Genomic DNA, 19,637 nt, shown 5'->3' with positions numbered 1-19,637 from the left:
AAGCGCCCACAACTTAACCAAATGAGTAGGTGGTGTGTACTGACTCTCTCTCATCCTTGTGTGTATGTGTAGAGGGGGTGGGGGGTTCGGTTTGATGCGGTAGAATGCTGCTTCGAGATCCCTTTGAAAAAAATAGCAGATGTGTGTATCTTAGTCTCACATAAGTTGTTATAGGAAAGTATTAGACTAATTCTCTGTCGTTAAGGGTTTTATAACTGCTAGAAAGTCTCGTAGGAATATCCGTAGATTTAGTCTATTGTGGATCTGATCGTGTCTTCTTTTGTGATGGAGGCTAATATGTAATTACTAGCAACGATCAACTTGGTAGATATACAGTAGAATGCTATGCAGAGAGGCTGCCTCATATGCCTTTCATCCATATGTACGTCTACATGACTACTTAGCAATTCATATTTAAGTTAAATATGTTCAACATTTCGCGGCCCTGTCAGCAACTGTATAAACTCCAGAGCTCCAGTACAGCACTCGTGGCTGCCGTATCGCTGTCGCGAAGTGGGGCCGAGGCAATTTCAGATAAGTTTTTACAGCCTGACGATAATTTATGGACTTCTAGTTTTAGATTGACGATGTCCACTATGGACAAACGGTAGTTAATGTTATTCTGAAGAAGGTTGGGTTATCCCGACTGAAACCTAGGTAAATTCTAGGTAAACGGTGCAACTGAGGCTGTTGATTACTAAAATTAAAATTCATACTTACGTGCCTGGCAGAAGGTTCTTCGAGCCACCTTCAGACATTGTCTCCACCGTACCACTGTCTTTAACTACGTGTGGGGCTTTTTTTTATTATTACGATGACCATTTCACCTTATACAGATAGGCAACAACAAAATTATTTTATCAGATTAAGAGGAGAATGTCCGTAATTGATATCGTGAAAAGATCTCACAGCAACAAAAACCGCCTTCGTTTTAGTTATTCCTACCCAAATTCGCTTATCATATCCGTAATATACTTGCCCCTATTTCACGATAATACAAAGAAAACCAGCCACCTTCTTTCAACATTGTAGATGACCTCCGTCAATCGTATCTGGTATGGATCCCATACCACACAGCAGTAATCTAGCAGAGGACCACGAAGCGCTGTATTGACAGTCCCTTTAGTTGACCTGTTGCATCTTAGAAGTGTCCTGCCAATAAAACACAGTCTTTGCCTTGCCTTCCCCCCACAACACCATCTATATGATTATTCCGATTTAAAATGTTCGTAATTGTAATGGCTAGGTATTTCGCCAAACTGATAGTATTTTAATTTTGTGTCATTTATCCTGTGACCGATATTTAACGGATTTTACTTAGTACTCACGTGGATGCCCTCATACTTTACATTATTCGGAAACAATTACCACTTTTCCTACCATCAGATGGCCCGTCTAAGATCATTTTGCAGTTGGTTTTATTCTTCTGATGGCTTTACTAGACATTGAATGAAAACTCCATCCTCAAACAGTCTGTCAGAGCTCCTCACATTGTCTCCTATATCGTTTATAGTGTGGACTGCATCCATTATGAATCTGATCGTGTTAGAAAAATCTGTCTTCGTTTTATAGTGAAAGCAGGTATGCAATTATTAACATCGATCGACTCGGTAGATGTAGGCGCGGGCGCGGATGTAAGTGTGTGTGTGTGTGTGTGTGTGTGTGTGTGTGCATAATATAGTGAGGTAATGGTTTTTGCATTACTGTAGAGCTCCTGCCTCGCCACAACCTACCTGATCTGTTGAGCATCCGGTACAGCCTTGACAATGGTGAGATACAGCCTTGACAATGGTGAGACCTCCAGCACCTACACGTGGTGAACATTTGGCACTGCCTGGATCATTGGTGGCTGCCTCCACCACCTCCCTCACTATCGCCACCATCAGCTGTAACTGCTGAGTTGATGATGACAATGATCATTATGATAACAAGAAAAATATAATTATAGGAAAGGTGATAATAAAAATTTTGAAGGATTGAGCATAATGAAATATTTTTTTAAAAAAATTAGCACTTCTCTATTCGCATTATTTGGAGTATTTCCTCACATCCCGCAAGTTTCTCTTACAGTCTCTGGATATTTCTATTGTTTAATCAGATATTATCTTCTCCATTCACAAAAACAAACATCATTTAACGAATACAGTTACTTCAAAAAGTACAACATGTTGTGTCTTGTCTGCTACTTAGCAGTAGTAAGGCAAAGCCATTTCTGGAACAGTTTTGCTATCAAATTAATTATACGAATTAATTAGTTGATCAATTAATTATCCCCGCCCCCTTGATCCCTTGATGACGTCATGGGTCTTCCCCGACAGGCACATGGACCCTTCCCTTACCACCCCTTCACCCCTCACCCGTCCCTTCCTCCCCCTTCCCCCTCCTCTCTCCCCACAGCACCCACTACCCATAGAAATGACAGGAAACTCTCTCAGTCTGTGTTGAGCTGACAGACAGGGAGGATAACTATAATATTTATTTAAACAATTTCGCCCTGTTTATTTATTTATTTAATCAATTAGGAATGTCACCACCAGAGGACATCCAACCCCTCACAGAAAAAAAATTGTGTGAAAAATCGCTCAATTTATGTTTGACTGTTGGACTGGGAGACTCTCATGACAATAGATCAATACATCATCAGTCACATTGCATTAAACAATTTAAGGCATTGCAATATTGTTTAAAAAATTTGTAGGAGCCAAGGCACTGCATAATATTAGTTATTTAATCAGTTTACATGGATGTATTTCACACAGTTTTTTTATTTATTTCTAAAGATCATAATATAACTTGAAATTCAAGATGTCACACAGCTGCTGTTAAGAAACTGCGGAGTAGCACTCAAAACTAGTAGCATATTCAAAGTCTACATAGAGCACCTCTTCACCTACAATTCGAAATAAATGAATAAATATATCTGCAACTCCAAACAAGACGCTCACTTCACCGACAGGTCGAAATAAATTTCTCTCCTTCACCTACAAGTCGAAATACACCTGAAGACACTCCACCATTCAAAAATACATGGCGCAAATGAATTAAAGACAATTGCACATACCGTAGATGAACTCTAAACCACTTCTACACCCATAAAAACAACGTTAAATACATATACATGTAACCTTCAAAACGGTGCACAAACAGATCTGTAGTCTGCTTTGCAGATGCCGCACATGTAAGGTAACTCTGGTGGGACTATTTAATTGATTGAGAATGTTGGCACAATTTAGTCTACTAATAACAATTGTTTATCAAGCAAAACATAAATTATATTAAACAAGTTATAGATTGTAATTCTTCATGCTTGATTATAGATTGATTATAGATTGATTACCCTAAACAGCTAACAGGTGATTTAACACTACACTGGGTGGATCCCGGGTGACCAAGACAGTTTAACTAGGTGATCAGTGAGTCAAGTACTCTGGCACTAAAAATGTGGATAACGCAAGCTGAACTGATCTGATGCTAAGCAGACTTTGACTGATAAAATCTACTGAAGTGTCTCTACATAGTTGCAGCTGAGACCAAGTGATAATTGAGATCTGTATGCCATGCATGCCGGAGTGGCAGTACGTTACCCTGTTTACTTCGTGCGGCAACGTGACTTGCAGCTGGCGAGATGTGTGTGGTGGAGGAGGTGAGACGTGGAGGCGACACCTGTGAATTGATCGCGGCCACGAAAGAAATACAAAAATTCACGGTCTAACGATCAAGCAGACGGATCGCAATTTACTCTCTATCAGAACTCCCTGAAATCACGGTAGGTTTGGATCACTTATATGACAGAGCGCACAAGGATACCAAACGTCAAGACTGGTAAACAAAAAAAAAAAAAAACGAATAAGTGTGCCCTCAGCAAATGAGTGGTCTGATACGTTTGAAGTTCAAATGGTTCAAATGGCTCTGAGCACTATGGGACTCAACTGCTGTGGTTATCAGTCCCCTAGAACTTAGAACTACTTAAACCTAACTAACCTAAGGACATCACACACATCCATGCCCGAGGCAGGATTCGAACCTGCGACCGTAGCAGTCGCACGGTTCCGGACTGCGCGCCTAGAACCGCGAGACCACCGCGGCCGGCTACGTTTGAAGTCACACTGTCAGTATAGTAAGAACTTCACCACAGGCTCCCCAGTCTAAACTACTCACAAGTGAAGTCAGTCTCAGGACAGGTCCCAAGTACCAACCACACATGCCAGAGCTTTGACCAGAAGTGCTTACCAGACCAAAGTCCTGCACCCTAGAGCTTTGCATGATTCCAGAAAAAATTGCGTTTTCCCACAAAGTGCATGAATGACACCGCCTTCACACTGTCTTCAGCCAATAACAGGTCTCTAGAGGAGCTAAATCTCCCCTCCCACACGACAGCACAAACTCATGTCGAACCAGGGCAAGAGTTAAGAAACCTGCAGCTCTGAAAACAAAGAAACCGCCTATTAATGGCTTTTTTAAGCTTTCACAGAGGGGGAAGAGATGATTCTCTCCAAAGTAGTGTGTCTTCCAATGGCCACATGCGAACAGATACAATCTCAAAGATCTTTATCTAAATTGCCTGTGCCCTGGAGCCTGTTAGCCCAAGCTATGAGGTGCAATAAAGATTCTACCTATAAACGTTTCTCAGACACCGGAGTTTTCTTATACAATAGAGGCAGCCAGGGGAAGTGGTTCACTGGCCTACTTGCACTATTGGCGAACATGAAAAATTGTGAATTTTTATCACACATGGCTCTGTGCACAATGCCCAGTTTATGACTACACTGGGTAGATGCATTCCTTTAGATCGTCACCCCAGCACAGGCTTCTGCTGGCGTTGAGGCAGGTATCATGGCATTGTCCTGCTGGAGCCCTGTCTCAATGAGGGGCTGCCCTGCCTCCCCTATATGGCTGTACGCCTGTCTGTCAAGATTTACTAAGGGATGGGCTCGCTGCCAATTGCTTTCAACTCCCAACAAGCCAGTTCTATGAGCTGAGAATCATAAAAATACCTCATGCTTTTAGCGTCCTACCAGGCTCCATCAACGTCTGCTCAGGCTATTAACTTTCTAGAGCCTCGCTCAAGGTGCATCAGGTCGTAACAAAATATTCAATAATTTTCCGTATACGAAAAATAGGTGAGAGAGTAAAGTGACCTCTCTCAAGCTTTCAAACATTTGACATGAGTCACAGGAAATACATCATCTCAACAGATGCTGGACTTCATAGCACAGTGCTACAGGCAAAAATAGTGCATGTCTAATTACCACCAGGATGCACTCAGAAAAAAACACTCACTGTATTAACAATAATAATCACTGCGCCACACCGCCCTCTGTGTATGGTTTATGAAAGGAATGGAGACCATATGGTGATACGCTCACTGCTGCTGATCGCTACTAAATGAAGCCCAGCCAGACGGAAGTTGGGTCTCTGGCCATTATGACATCACGGATCACGGATCACGCCACAGTGTCCAGTACAAATACCTGGCTGGCCTGGAACCGCGCGACCGCTACGGTCGCAGGTTCGAATCCTGCCTCGGGAATGGATGTGTGTGATGTCCTTAGGTTAGTTGGGTTTAAGTAGTTCTAAGTTCTAGGGGACTGATGACCTCAGAAGTTATGTCCCATAGTGCTCAGAGCCATTTGAACCAACAAATACCTGCTGGACACAGATCCCAGACCTAAAAAACAAATGTGATGTCACAGATCACACCACCTTAGAGTGGGAGAAGGAATTTCAGGAACAGGAACTTTCCATCAGCTACTCTTCCCAGCTGGGTACCGCTTCAAGATGAAGCCCTCTGACTGACTGCCTGTGAAATGTGGCCAGTCTATGTAAGCCACCCACCCACCCCCTTCATCGTCATTTTGCACCTGTTCACTGTGGTGGCTATAGTTCCATGTCTGTCTGTCTGTTTTTAAACATGAAATGTAGCAAGAGCATTATCAAAGGGAGAGGTGCCGGCAAAGGGTGTAGAGAGTTGGAAGTTTCTGGATTACCCTGTAAGTAGACATTCAAAAGTTATGTTCGTACCATGTGTTCATAAACAAGTTACACAGCATTTGCTAATTTTTTTTCGTTGTTGCAGTATTTTTCCACGAGATGTTAGCTGTCTTCGGTCAGCAGTTGGAGACCAGAAGACAGTAGAGGCAGCCTCCAGCAGTAGTTGAGACAGCAGCACAGCAAGAACGTAAGTACATATATTATTTTCGCAATATGCTGCTAAACATATTCTGAAAATTTCATATTTTATGTAGTATGTTCTTGTCTGAGCTATATATTCTATGTTGTAGACGAATTTATGGAAGGAACATCATATGATCTGGAAAGGGTATGTGCCAAGGATGAGAGCCAGGAGCCATCACTTCCTTGTAATTAGCGATACCATACATTCTTTTTCCGCAGATTTGTGTATTATTTTTAAAATAATTATCTTTTTGGTGTAAGTAACGTTTTTATAGATTTTTTTGTAGATTTGCGTACAAGTTTTAAAATCATTTTCTTGTCGTAGGCAATCTCAGCGAGTTACATCAATGAGTCCATGTCTATTCTGATGGGGATGATATACCAGAATGGGTTAGGGAAATTGCGGCGGAAGAAGAGCCCCAAAGGCACTGTCACCTGCCCTTTTAGAGGAGGAGGATTTACTTGAGTGGGTGGGGAATATTTATGATGACTCGGATGAAATGCTCATGCCGTGGGCCCAGAGCGAAAAAGGCAATTATTCAATATGCTTATAACGATGTGATCACCATACACGAGGGCAGTTCAATAAGTAATGCAACACATTTTTTTTTCTCGGCCAATTTTGGTTGAAAAAACCGGAAATTTCTTGTGGAATATTTTCAAACATTCCCGATTCGTCTCGTATAGTTTCATTGACTTCCGACAGGTGGCAGCGCTGTACGGAGCTGTTAAAATGGCGTCTGTAACGGATGTGCGTTGCAAACAACGGGCAGTGATCGAGTTTCTTTTGGCGGAAAACCAGGGCATCTCAGATATTCATAGGCGCTTTCAGAATGTCTACGGTGATCTGGCAGTGGACAAAAGCACGGTGAGTCGTTGGGCAAAGCGTGTGTCATCATCGCCGCAAGGTCAAGCAAGACTGTCTGATCTCCCGTGTGCGGGCCGGCCGTGCACAGCTGTGACTCCTGCAATGGCGGAGCGTGCGAACACACTCGTTCGAAATGATCGACGGATCACCATCAAACAACTCAGTGCTCAACTTGACATCTCTGTTGGTAGTGCTGTCACAATTGTTCACCAGTTGGGATATTCAAAGATTTGTTCCCGCTGGGCCCCTCGTTGTCCAACCGAACACCATAAAGAGCAAAGGAGAACCATTTGTGCGGAATTGCTTGCTCGTCATGTGGCTGAGGGTGACAATTTCTTGTCAAAGATTGTTACAGGCGATGAAACATGGGTTCATCACTTCGAACCTGAAACAAAACGGCAATCAATGGAGTGGCGCCACACCCACTCCCCTACCAAGAAAAAGTTTAAAGCCATACCCTCAGCCGGTAAACTCATGGTTACAGTCTTCTGGGACGCTGAAGGGGTTATTCTGTTCGATGTCCTTCCCCATGGTCAAACGATCAACTCTGAAGTGTATTGTGCTACTCTTCAGAAATTGAAGAAACGACTTCAGCGTGTTCGTAGGCACAAAAATCTGAACGAACTTCTCCTTCTTCATGACAACGCAAGCCCTCACACAAGTCTTCGCACCCGAGAGGAGCTCACAAAACGTCAGTGGACTGTTCTTCCTCATGCACCCTACAGCCCCGATCTCGCACCGTCGGATTTCCATATGTTTGGCCCAATGAAGGACGCAATCCGTGGGAGGCACTACGCAGATGATGAAGAAGTTATTGATGCAGTACGACGTTGGCTCCGACATCGACCAGTGGAATGGTACCGTGCAGGCATACAGGCCCTCATTTCAAGGTGGCGTAAGGCCGTAGCATTGAATGGAGATTACGTTGAAAAATAGTGTTGTGTAGCTAAAAGATTGGGGAATAACCTGGTGTATTTCAATGCTGAATAAAACAACCCCTGTTTCAGAAAAAAATGTGTTGCATTACTTATTGAACTGCCCTCGTATAACTTCTTTCTTCTTCCTCTCTCTGGAAAGTTATGTTTAATTTTCGTTATTCTCTCTCTCTTACACTGTGGTTTTGCAGCTCACTGTAGCTAGGTTTCAAGGGGCAGTGGCAGTGACCATACCAACGGCCATGAAGGGTGACCCAGTGGGGCAAGCGCAGCTGTGCAAGGCACAGGAAGCTGCCGCAGCCGTGGCCACCGCTCGACCTGCTCTCGGTTCTGCCACCACCGCCCTGGCTTCCCTCAGTAGGACATCAGGAAGAGCAACGGCCTCCCACCCCTCATGCTAGCGTGTCAGGCCTCCAACAAGAGCAGCAGCAGCTTCGAGAAACATCAACATAGCCAGGCTGCTCTCACTCGGTGGACCCACTAACGTCACATCCTCCTCCTTCATCATCTCGTCCCCTCCAGAATCAGCATCAACAAAAGGTATTTGTGCCTTGGCGCATACGCCTCGACACCTTACTGCAACCACCTTCGTCAACGGGGTGTAGGCACTCATCATCTACTATTAGTAATAGCAACGATCCTGTGGCTAGCACAGTTTCCTGTCCTGTCCTTTTAGTGAAGGACATCGGAATAGTAACACCATACCACTATAAGAATATTCGATGACTGCAGATGCCTTTGAGGAGCGAATCTCGTTCACTGGGTACCACAATCCTGTTGGGTTTCTCAGAGTGGTCGTGGAAACAGAGCTCCTTAAAGTTGTTCATGATCCACAGTATCCCGCCATTAAATGCAGTGCACTGCTGTGCATTGAACTGTTACACTCCCCGCCACCCCCACCCCTACCCCCTCAAAGTTGCCTTTGGTGCTTAATAGACATTTCTTCATTATTTTTGGTGGTATAACAGGGAGCACATCAATCACAGAGTGGTTTCGTGAGTCCACCTTAAGAGCTATACTGGTCCGATTTTCCATTATGGAAGTTAGGGGATCAGCTAAAGCACTCAGCCGAATACTACATATGGAATCCATACACGTGTCTATGATACAATAAATGGAGGGTCAAGCTATACATAGCTACCAAAGGATACAGCTGATAAGAAGACATGCATTAATGTCAGAAATGAAAAAGATCAGGCTTGTTTTGCAAGGTCAATTCTGGCTGGCGAGAGAAATTATAAGGTACATCAAGAGCATACAGCTAGATACCGCATGCCTAAAAATACTATCCCCAGAGGGTACAACTTTGACAGTATCGAGTTCCCCTTCAAGACCCAGGACATGCCTAAATTTGAGGTTCAGAACACCGGAATATTGGCCCATGTTCATGCCCTGGAGAAACGCAAGTCAGATGAGCGGAACAAGCATGTAGTCGTCGGCTCCCTCCAATTCTCAAAATTTGCTGGTGAGCATAAGATACATGTAAACATGTTGTAATCCTCTGGTGAGAAGAATAAGGAGAAAGGTGTTTGTCATTATGATTGGCCTTAAGACATGTCCCGTCTTCTCGCCTCCCAGATTGCATGATTCAATGCCTTTTCGACAAGCGAGTATTTAGGAAAGCACCTAGTAGATTGCGCTTTCAAGGACCGGGTACATTTTATTACGCCTACTGAGGAAAACAAATTTATAAAGTTTAAGAATGCTCGCCATCAGAAGCAACGTCTGTTTGTGGTGTACACCGACTCTGAAAGCCTCCTTGCTCCTATGACCGGTTATGAAGGTGAACCTACAGCCTCACATACTACCTTCACAGAAAAACAAGTACCGAATGTGGCTGCATTCCAAATTGTATCGTCCAATGATTCAAGTCTTAACTGCCACAAATCTTTTGTCTGGGATAATCCTGCGGTTTGGCTTCTCACTGAGCTTGAAAAACTTTCATGAGAGTTTGATAAGCATTACAGTGACAACGTTCCCATGACCAAATCGGAGGAGAATGAAGATTTGCACAATAGTACGGTTGAATGTTGTATCTGTGAGCTGCCGTTAGATAGAAAAAAGGAAACTCCTTATAGAGACCACTGTCATCTTATGTGGAAGTCCCGTGTCGCAGCTCATGATACATGCAATTTAAAGTGCTAGTTATCGAGGCACATAACCGTTTTCTTACATAATTTAAGAGAGTATGATGCTGACTTTCTTGTTGAGCACTTGGCTGGTTTCAGCTGGAAGAAAATTCAGAGCAGTATCCAGTCTGAGACCGTAGATAAGTATATTTCATCCTCCAAACGAATGACGCCAAGAATTCCTCTACGGTACCTTGACACCCTACGTTTAATGCAGGTACCATTCCAGAAACTCGTTGAAACTCTATCTCGGGAAGATATGTACATCAATCGAGCTGCATTTCCCGACGAGGAAAAGTTTCAACTTGTGACTAGGAAGGGCTTTTCCCATGTGTGTCTCTGGATAGTATGAGAATACTCAATGAACCTAGGCTACCCGACATAACTGCATTCTCCAGCAACCTCACAGGCGATGCCATAACGGATGCAGTATATGAACATGCCATGAATGTCTGGTGGGAATTCAACATCTCCACTTTATGAGAGTATGCATGGATTTGCATGAACACAGACGTGTCCTTGCTTGCGGATGTTTTCGAGAAATTCCGCAGTCTATACATGACCACATATTCTCTAGATCCCGCCCTTTATTCCACGGCACCTGGGTTATCGTGGGACGCAGTGCTCAAGAAAACGATATTCAGCATAGAATTACTGTCTGATGTTGATAGGCATCATAGTTACGTATGCGGGGGGGGGGGGGGGGAGGGGGGGGGTCTTTGTCAGTGTATCCACAGGCACGCCAAGGCAAATAACCCATGGTTGGATGACAGGTTCAAAGCAACCCTTGTTTCAAGCTACATCATATACTTGGATGGAAATAACATACAGTTGTGCCATGCAGCAATGACAGCTTATTGGAGAGATTCGACAGGTGCCCAAAGACGAATGCAGGGGATTAGATGGAAAAATCAAGGAGGAAATGGCGGCTGATTCTTACGTAGGGTATGTCGTGGAGCTAGAACCCGCATACCCTATTACTTCACATGACCGACCTGCCGCTGTGTCCGGAGCAACTAGTTCCGCGAGGAGGCTCCACCCAAAAACTGATGGCAACGCTAGGGGAATAAGCGGGGATATGTTATTCACTTTCGTAATCTCCAGCAGTGTGTCAGCTTGTGGATTGAGCTGGTTAGGAAGCTGGTTAGCGTCACCCAGCTGGTTAGAATCTCCTTCAAGCAGTCCGCCTGCTTGAAGCAGCATATCTACGAGACAGAGAGCTTCCGTGATGTGGGACTTTGAGAAGGATTTTTACAAATTAATGAAAAACTCAATTTTCGGTAGAACAATGGAGAATATTAGGGAACGACGTGAAATTTTGGTTAGAACCGAATGGGATGGGCGTTATGGCGTAAGAAAATGCAGTGCCAGACCAAATTTAAAGCGAGTCACCATATTCACTGAGAACTTCGTTGCTGTGGAGATGGCGAAGATTGCGGAAGTTTACTAAGCCTATTTATGTGGGTGGTGTGCATACTGGACTTATCCAAACGCCACATGTATCGATTTCATTATGAGTTCGCGAAAACGTACTTCACAGATCCAAAGTTACTTTATATGGATACAGATAGCCTCACCTACTGAGTGCAGAACGGCGATGTATGTGAAGTAATGAGGTACCACGGTAATGAATTCGATACGTCCTCATACACGGCTGATAATCCTTATGGTATTGATCCACAGAACAAGAAGGTTATTGGCCTTATCAAAGGCGAGGCGATGGATTGTCGATTGTGAAGTTTGTAGGTGTTCGTTCGAAAATGTATGCATGTCGCACACTGGATGGTGCCACTCGGAGTCGGGTTAAGGTTGTGTGTTGTATGGCATAGAGAGCCCTTGTTATCAAAGACTACTTTCAGTTAATGTACAACGATGTTCGCAGTCCAGCACCGCAGCCTCCGCATATGGTACGGTAAATTAGTATCTGATTGAGAGGACACCAGGTGTACACTGTACTGCAGTCTAAAGTCGGTCTGTGGCCTCATGATGATCTACATCTGCATCTACATCTACATGGATACTCTGCAAATCACATTTAAGTGCCTGGCAGAGGGTTTATGGCACCACCTTCACAATTCTGTATTATTCCAGTCTTGTATAGCGCGCGGAAAGAACGAACACCTATATCTTTCCGTACGAGCTCTGATTTCCCTTATTTTATCGTGGTGATTGTTTCTCCCTATGTAGGTCGGTGTCAACAAAATATCTTCGCATTTGGAGGAGAAAGTTGGTAATTGGAATTTCGTAAGAAGATTCTGTCGCAACAAAAAACGCCTTTCTTATAATAATGCCTAGCCCAAACCCTGTATCATTTCAGTGACACTCTCTCCCATATTTCGCGATAATACAAAACGTGCTGCCCTTCTTTGAACTTTTTTGATGTACTCCTTCAGTCCAATCTGGTAAGGATCCCACACCGCGCAGCAGTATTCTAAATGAGGATGGACAAGCGTAGTGTAGGCAGTCTCCTTAGTAGCTCTGTTACATTTTCTAAGTGTCCAGCCAATAAAACGTAGTCTTTGGTTAGCCTTCCCCATAACATTTTCTGTTTGTTTCTTCCAATTTAAGTTGTCCGTAATTGTAATTCCTACGTATTTAGTTGTACCTACGCCCTTCATATTTGACTGATTTATCGTGTAACTGAAGTTTAACGGATTCCTTTTAGCACTCATGTGGATGACCTCACACTTTTCGTTATTTAGGGCCAACTGCCAATTTTCGCACCATACAGATATCTTTTCCAAATCGTTTTTCAGTTTGTTTTGATCTCCAGATCACTTCATTAGTCGATAAACGACAGTTTCATTTGCAGGCAACATAACACGGCTGCTCATATTGTCTCCAAAATCGATTATATAGATAAGGAACAGCAAAGGGCCTATAACACTACCTTGGGGAACGCCAGAAATCACTTCTGTTTTACTCGATGACTTTCCGTCAATTACTACGAACTGTGACCTCTCTGACAAGAAGTCACAAATCCAGTCACATAACTGAGACGATATTCCATAAGCAGGCAATTTCACTACATGCCGCTTGTGTGGTACAGTGTCAAAAGCCTTCTGGAAATCCAGAAATACAGAATCGATCTGAAATCCCTTGTCAATAGCACTCAACACTTCATGCGAATAAAGAGCTAATTGTGTTTCACAAGAACGATGTTTCTCAAGCCATTTTGGCAGTGTGTCAATAGACCGTTTTCTTCGAGGTATTCATAATGTTCGAATACAATATATGTTCCAGAATCCTGCTGCATATCGACGTTGATTATGTGGGCCTGTAATTAAGTGGATTACTCCTACTACCTTTCTTGAATATTGGAGTGATCTGTGCAACTTTCCTGTCATTGCGTACGGATCTTTTGTCGAGCGAACGGTTGTGATCGATTGTCAAGTATGGAGCTAATGCATCAGCACACTCTGAAAGGAACCTAATTGGTATACAGTCTGGACCAGAAGACTTGCTTGTGTTAAGTGATTTAAGTTGATTCACTACTCCGAGGATACGGTCGCAGGTTCGAATCCTGCCTCGGGCATGGATGTGTGTGATGTCCTTAGGTTAGTTAGGTTTAAGTAGTTCTAAGTTCTAGGGGACTTATGACCACAGCAGTTGAGTCCCATAGTGCTCAGAGCCATTTGATTTGAACTACTCCGAGGATATTTACCTCTACGTTACTCACGTTTGCAGCTGTTCTTGATTCGAATTCTGGAATATTTACTTTGTCTTGTTGAGGCATTTTGGAAGGGTAATTTCTGATGACGGGATTGAAGGTCGCCTGTACTCACATTATTCACTTGCTGCGAGAGAAGGGGTGGAGGACTCTGATTGAGTGAGGGGGAGAGGATGATTAAGAGAGAGTGAGAGAGAGAGAGAGAGAGTCTTCTTGTTCTTAAGTTGGCATTGTGAATTTTGTATTTAATACCGATGTAATATCTGTAAATATTTATTTATTTATGCACACAGTATGTGTGTGCTGGAAAAAATGCAAAAACTTTAAAACGTAAAATGCATAAAAAGTAGGTTTCAGTATCTCTGTTGCAAATCCTTTAAATGTTTATTTATACTCCTCATGTGTGCTGTGTACACGTGTAATTATATCTGCACACCATGTGTGTAATGCAAATAGAAACAGTTTTTAAGATTAACCTACCGCTAGCCAACTAGTCCGATTAATTTTTAAGTGTCGATGTATTTAGATCCAGCCATTTCATTGTAAATTATTTCGTCTGTTTGGGGTCGACGTGTAGATCCATCCCGTTCATTGCAAATAATTTCGTCTGTTTGGGTGAAAATTCTGTTAGTACTACTGTAAGAAAAAAGTATCCTTGCATTAGTTATAGACGTTTGTATCTGTGACCTGAACCAGAATATTGCAAACAGTACCACTTTGAATTTGTGATGTGAGTCAAAATATTTCAATTAGTGATACTAGTGTACTAAAAGAAGGACAAATGTGTCCATTACTGAGCAGCTCAGTATCTTCAAGCGCCATTCTTCTCGTGTGAGCCGAAACATTCTCCAGTTCTTTTACCATATTGTGAGAAGAAATGGAGAAAACCTGGAGAAAATAATCATGGAAGGGAAGATCGAGAGCAAGAGACCTTGGAGGAAGAGCAGCGAACAGGCGTATTGATCAAATCAGAAACATCTTGGGTCTACCTACCTATTCAGCAGGTTGCAAGAAATGCTGGTAACTGTCTGGGTTGGAGACACGTGTTTCGTGAGGTCACGACGCTCAGCAATGAACACGACAAATTGTGATGATGATTGTGAAAAGTAGTGGTCGTATAACAGTCCCTTACCGTACGCCCGAAGTTATTTTTGCTTCTGAAGATTTCTCTCCATTGAGAGTGGCATCTTGTGTTCCGTTTGCTAGAAACTTTTCAGTCTAGTCGCACAGGTGATGAGATATTACGCACGCTCGTATTTTGTTCACTAGCAGGCAGTGCGGAACTGTATCGCACGCCTTCCGGAAATCAACGAACACGGTACCAACCTGTACGCCGGTAGCTATAGCTTTCTGAGTCCCGTTGACGAACAGAGTGAGCTGGGATTCACATGATCGTTGTTTTCGGTACCCATGTTGATTCCTACAGTTTTTTTCGCTCTACAGAAATGTCATAATACGCGAACATAAGACATATTCCAAAACTCTACAACAGCCAGATATTAGAGGCATATGCCAATAGTTCTGTGCGCCTGTTCGACCACCCTTCCTGATAACGAGAATGACCTGCGCTTTTTACCAATCACTAGGAACGCTTCTCTGAACCGGCAACATTCGGCGCACTGCTACTGGAAGCGGAGCATCTACTTTCGCATTCTCTATGTAGAATCGTATTCGTACCCTGTTATATCCAGTGGCGTTTCCTCTGCTGAGCGACTTTATTTTTTTCTTCTATTCTGTGCTTATTTACGAGAGGGTTTGGTAAGTCTGGTAAATTTCCATAAAACACTGGATCATTTTTGTCAAGCAGTCTGATTTGTCAATGTGTCGACTGATACTGAAAATAGAGAAACCCAAGTTCCATGCTGTTATTACACATGTTGATTTGAATGGCTGGACTTCCCCGCAAGTCAAAACAGAACTGGACGAAGTTCTCGCGGGTTCTACACCGTCGCCATCATTGTAGACCACTTGCTTTCGGATTAATGAATTTAAAAGTGGTCGAATAACCAGTGAAGATGACGTGCTCTCTGGCTGTCCAGTTGAGGCCACCGCAAAGAAAACCAGTGACAAAATACATGACAAGATAATGAAAGGCCGCCGAATAAAAGTCATGAGTTTTCTGAGACTGTAGGTATCTTAACTAAGCGAATGCATAATATTCTGCACGGAGGGCTGGCCGTGAGGAGGCTGTGTGCGAGGTAGCCGCCGCCATTGCTCACAGTCGACCAAAAGTGTATCCGGCATAACATTTTGACACAATGTCCGGCGATGTTTAATAGCAATCCGCAAGACTTCTTGCATCGATTTGTGATTGTTCACGAAAACTGGATCCAACATTACATACCAGAGTCAAAACGGGAGTCAAGACAGTGGATAAAGACTGGTGAAAGAGTACCGAAGAAGGCAAAGACCATTTTGTGAGCTGGTAAGTTGATGGTACTGTTTTTTCAGGTTCCCAAGGAATAATCCTTATAGTTTACTTGGAAAAATGCAGAACTATAACTGGACCCTTTTGCTTCATTGTTGGATTGTTTCAAACTTGCGTGACTGTCAAAGGACCAAGGATGGAAACCAAAAAATTCTCTTTCACCAGGATAATGCATCATCCTACAAATCAGCATAAAAATGGTGAATGTGCCTAAACTGGGCTTTGCATTGGTTCCTCATCTACACTACGAAAAAAATTTTATCAAATGACGAACTGATAGTTGCACTAACGATCATTTTGCAGGGTTTGATAAAAGCTATTTTTCCTAAGGAATGAAAAAGCTGGAGGGTCGCTGGACCAAGCGTATATCCTTCAAAGAAGACTACGTAGGGGACAAAGGTGAGTTGTTTACTAAATAAACACTTTTTTCCTTGATTTCTTACCAAAATTATCAGACTTAAGTATCCGAACATTCGACGCTCGTCCGACGGCTTAAGGGGGGAACTACAATACGATATTTCACAGTGAGACCGTTTTGGAACAACCTTTCTCTCTGTCCTCCTTCATTGGGATGTCATTTTTGTCACAGAGTCTCTGGTGAGATGGTGTGGATCCATTTACTGGGTTAACGTAAAACAAAAAACTTCTTAGAATTTTCTGACAAGTCAGTATACAGAACTTTACTTTCGAATTTGTCGAAGGTTTAACACATGTGTCTCATTACACAAATTTTGGTTTCTTTCAGTTTTGTTTGTGTCTGAAGCTTTCACTACGCTTAAGCCTTTTTTTTTTTTTTTTTTTTTTTTTACACACATTTGTAGCAGCTGTGTAACCAACCATGGCGGATCTTTTCCATCCCTTCCAAATTCCCTTGGCATGTACCTTTATGAAGGCGTATTGTTCAATACCCTTGTACTTTGCCCACTGATACCCAGCACTTTAGGTCCCAGATACGAATTGGCTAGTCGGTGTAGCCGAGAGGTTCTATGCGCTTCAGTCTGGAATCGCGCGACCGGGATTGTCGCAGGTTCGAATCCTGCCTCGGGCATGGATGTGTGTGATGTCCTTAGGTTAGTTAGGTTTAAGTAATTCTAAGTTCTAGGGGACTGATAACCGCAGATGTCCCATAGTGCTCAGAGCCATTTGAACCAACCAGATACGAATTTTTCATATTGACCACTCAGGTAAGCTAAATCTGATTTTTTCGCTCTTATTAATCATAAATGTCTTCCTATCTTCCTTTATACTCCTAGTAGCTGAGTAGTACGTATTTGTTCCAATCTTCTATTAGTCCATCTCTTTCTTCCCCCTCCTTCTGTCCACCTCCTCCCTCGCCCCCACTATGTCAATCTCCTCCACCCCTATTTCTCTCCATCACCTACACCCCCCCCCCCAAATCTCTTCATGCCCCTCTCATTGTCAATCGCCTCCTCTACCTTCATTCTGCCAGTCTGCTCTCCCACCCTCTTCCTTTTCAACTCCTCAGTTTTCTCCTCCTCCTCCCTCTCTCTTCCTCCCCCTGTCTCTGTCCGTCTCCACCTGTTCCCTTTATCTGTCCATCAGCTCCTCTTCCCTCTCTCTGTCCATTTCCCCCTCGCCTAAGTCTGTCCATCCTCTCCATCCTGCTATCTGTCTCTCCCTCCTCCTTCCCTCTCACTGTCGGTCCATCTCCTCCTCCCTCTTCTCTCTCGACTTTATCACTCTCACCCTAATAACAGGCTGGTGGTTCTCAGCCCCACAGTATTTCTTTCCTTACTGTAAGTAATACATTGGAGAGCCAAAGAAACTGGTACACCTGTCTAATGTCGTGTAGGGCCCCGCGAGCACTCAGAAGTGCCGCAACACTACGTAGTATGTACTCGACTAATGTCTGAAGTAGTACTTGAGGGAACTGACACCATGAATCTTGCAGGGCTGTTCATAAATCCGTAATAGTAGGAGGGGGTGGAGATCTCTTCTGAACAGCACGTTGCAGGGCATTCCTGATATGCTCAATAATGTTCATGTCTTGGGGGTTTGGTGGCCAGCGGAAGTGTTTAAACTCAGAAGAGTGTTCCTGGAGCCACTCTGTAGCAATTCTGGACGTGTGGTGTGTCGCATTGTCCCGCTGGAATTGCCCTAGCCCGTCGGAATGCACAATGGAAATGAGTAGATGCAGGTGATCAGACAGGATGCTTGTGTATGTGTCATCTGTCAGAGTCATATCTAGACGTATCAGGGGTCCCATATCACTCCAACTGCACACGCCCCACACCATTATAGAGCCTCCACCAGCTTGAACAGTCCCCAGCTGATATGCACAGTCCATGGATTCATGAGGTTGTCTCCATACACGTACACGTCCATCCGCTCAATACAATTTGAAACGAGACTCGTCAGCCAGGCAACATTTTTCCAACCATCGACAGTCCAACGTCGACGTTGACGGGGCCAGGCGAGGCGTAAAGCTTTGTGTCATGCAGTCATCGATGATATTTCGCTGAATGGTTCGCAGGGTGACAGTTGTTCATGGCCCAGCATTGAAATCTGCAGCAATTTTCGGGAGGGTTGCACTTCTATCACGTTGAACGATTCTCTTCAGTCGTCGTTGGTACCGTTCTTGCAAGACCTTTTCCGGCTGCAGCGACGTCAGATATCCGATATTTCACCAGATTCCTGATATTCACGGTACACTGGTGAAATGGTCGTACTGGAAAACCCCCACTTCATCGCAATCTCAGAGGTACTGTATGCTATTGCTCGCTAGTATAACATCACGTTGAAACTCACTTAAATCTCGATAAATGCGATTGTAGTAGCAGTAACCGATCTAAGAACTGCGCCAGATGCTTGTTGTCTTATATAGGCGTTTCCGAACGCAGCGCCGTATTCAGCCTGTTTACATTACTCTGTATTTGAATACGCACACCTATCCCAGTTTCTTTGGCGCTTCAGTGTGTGTGTACCAAATGTTTTTTAAAACGTTCCAGGTGTACGGGATGAGCTTTTTACCTGTGGCTTTGCTCATTTACGCACATGTGAAATATGTTTGTGATATATTTAACACACTTCACACGCATTTGTACGCTTATTTCACCTGTACCTCAAGCGAGTTTCATCCTTCAGTTTCCGTTTCACGCATTTCAGTTTATATGACGTCATATCTTGTGAACTACGTGCTGTACAACTATATAACGTTGCATATATATATTCAATATAAATTATTAGATGAACAAACTCACGTAATTTCATGTAAATTTAACGTCGCAAAAACTACGGAAAGCACAAAAGTGTGCACTTATCTATTTATTTAATGTATTTAACTTCACACCTAAATAACTTTCGTAAATTAGTTTTGTGAGGCAACGACATTGCTGCAGGGGCTACACCGGTTCCCGTGAAATCACCGAAGTTAAGTGCTGTCGGGCGTGGTCGGCACTTGGATGGGTGACCA

This window comes from Schistocerca nitens, chromosome 3 (genome assembly GCF_023898315.1).
Source record: "Schistocerca nitens isolate TAMUIC-IGC-003100 chromosome 3, iqSchNite1.1, whole genome shotgun sequence".
Taxonomy (NCBI): domain Eukaryota; kingdom Metazoa; phylum Arthropoda; class Insecta; order Orthoptera; family Acrididae; genus Schistocerca; species Schistocerca nitens.
Note: the sequence above shows the minus strand (reverse complement) of the source record.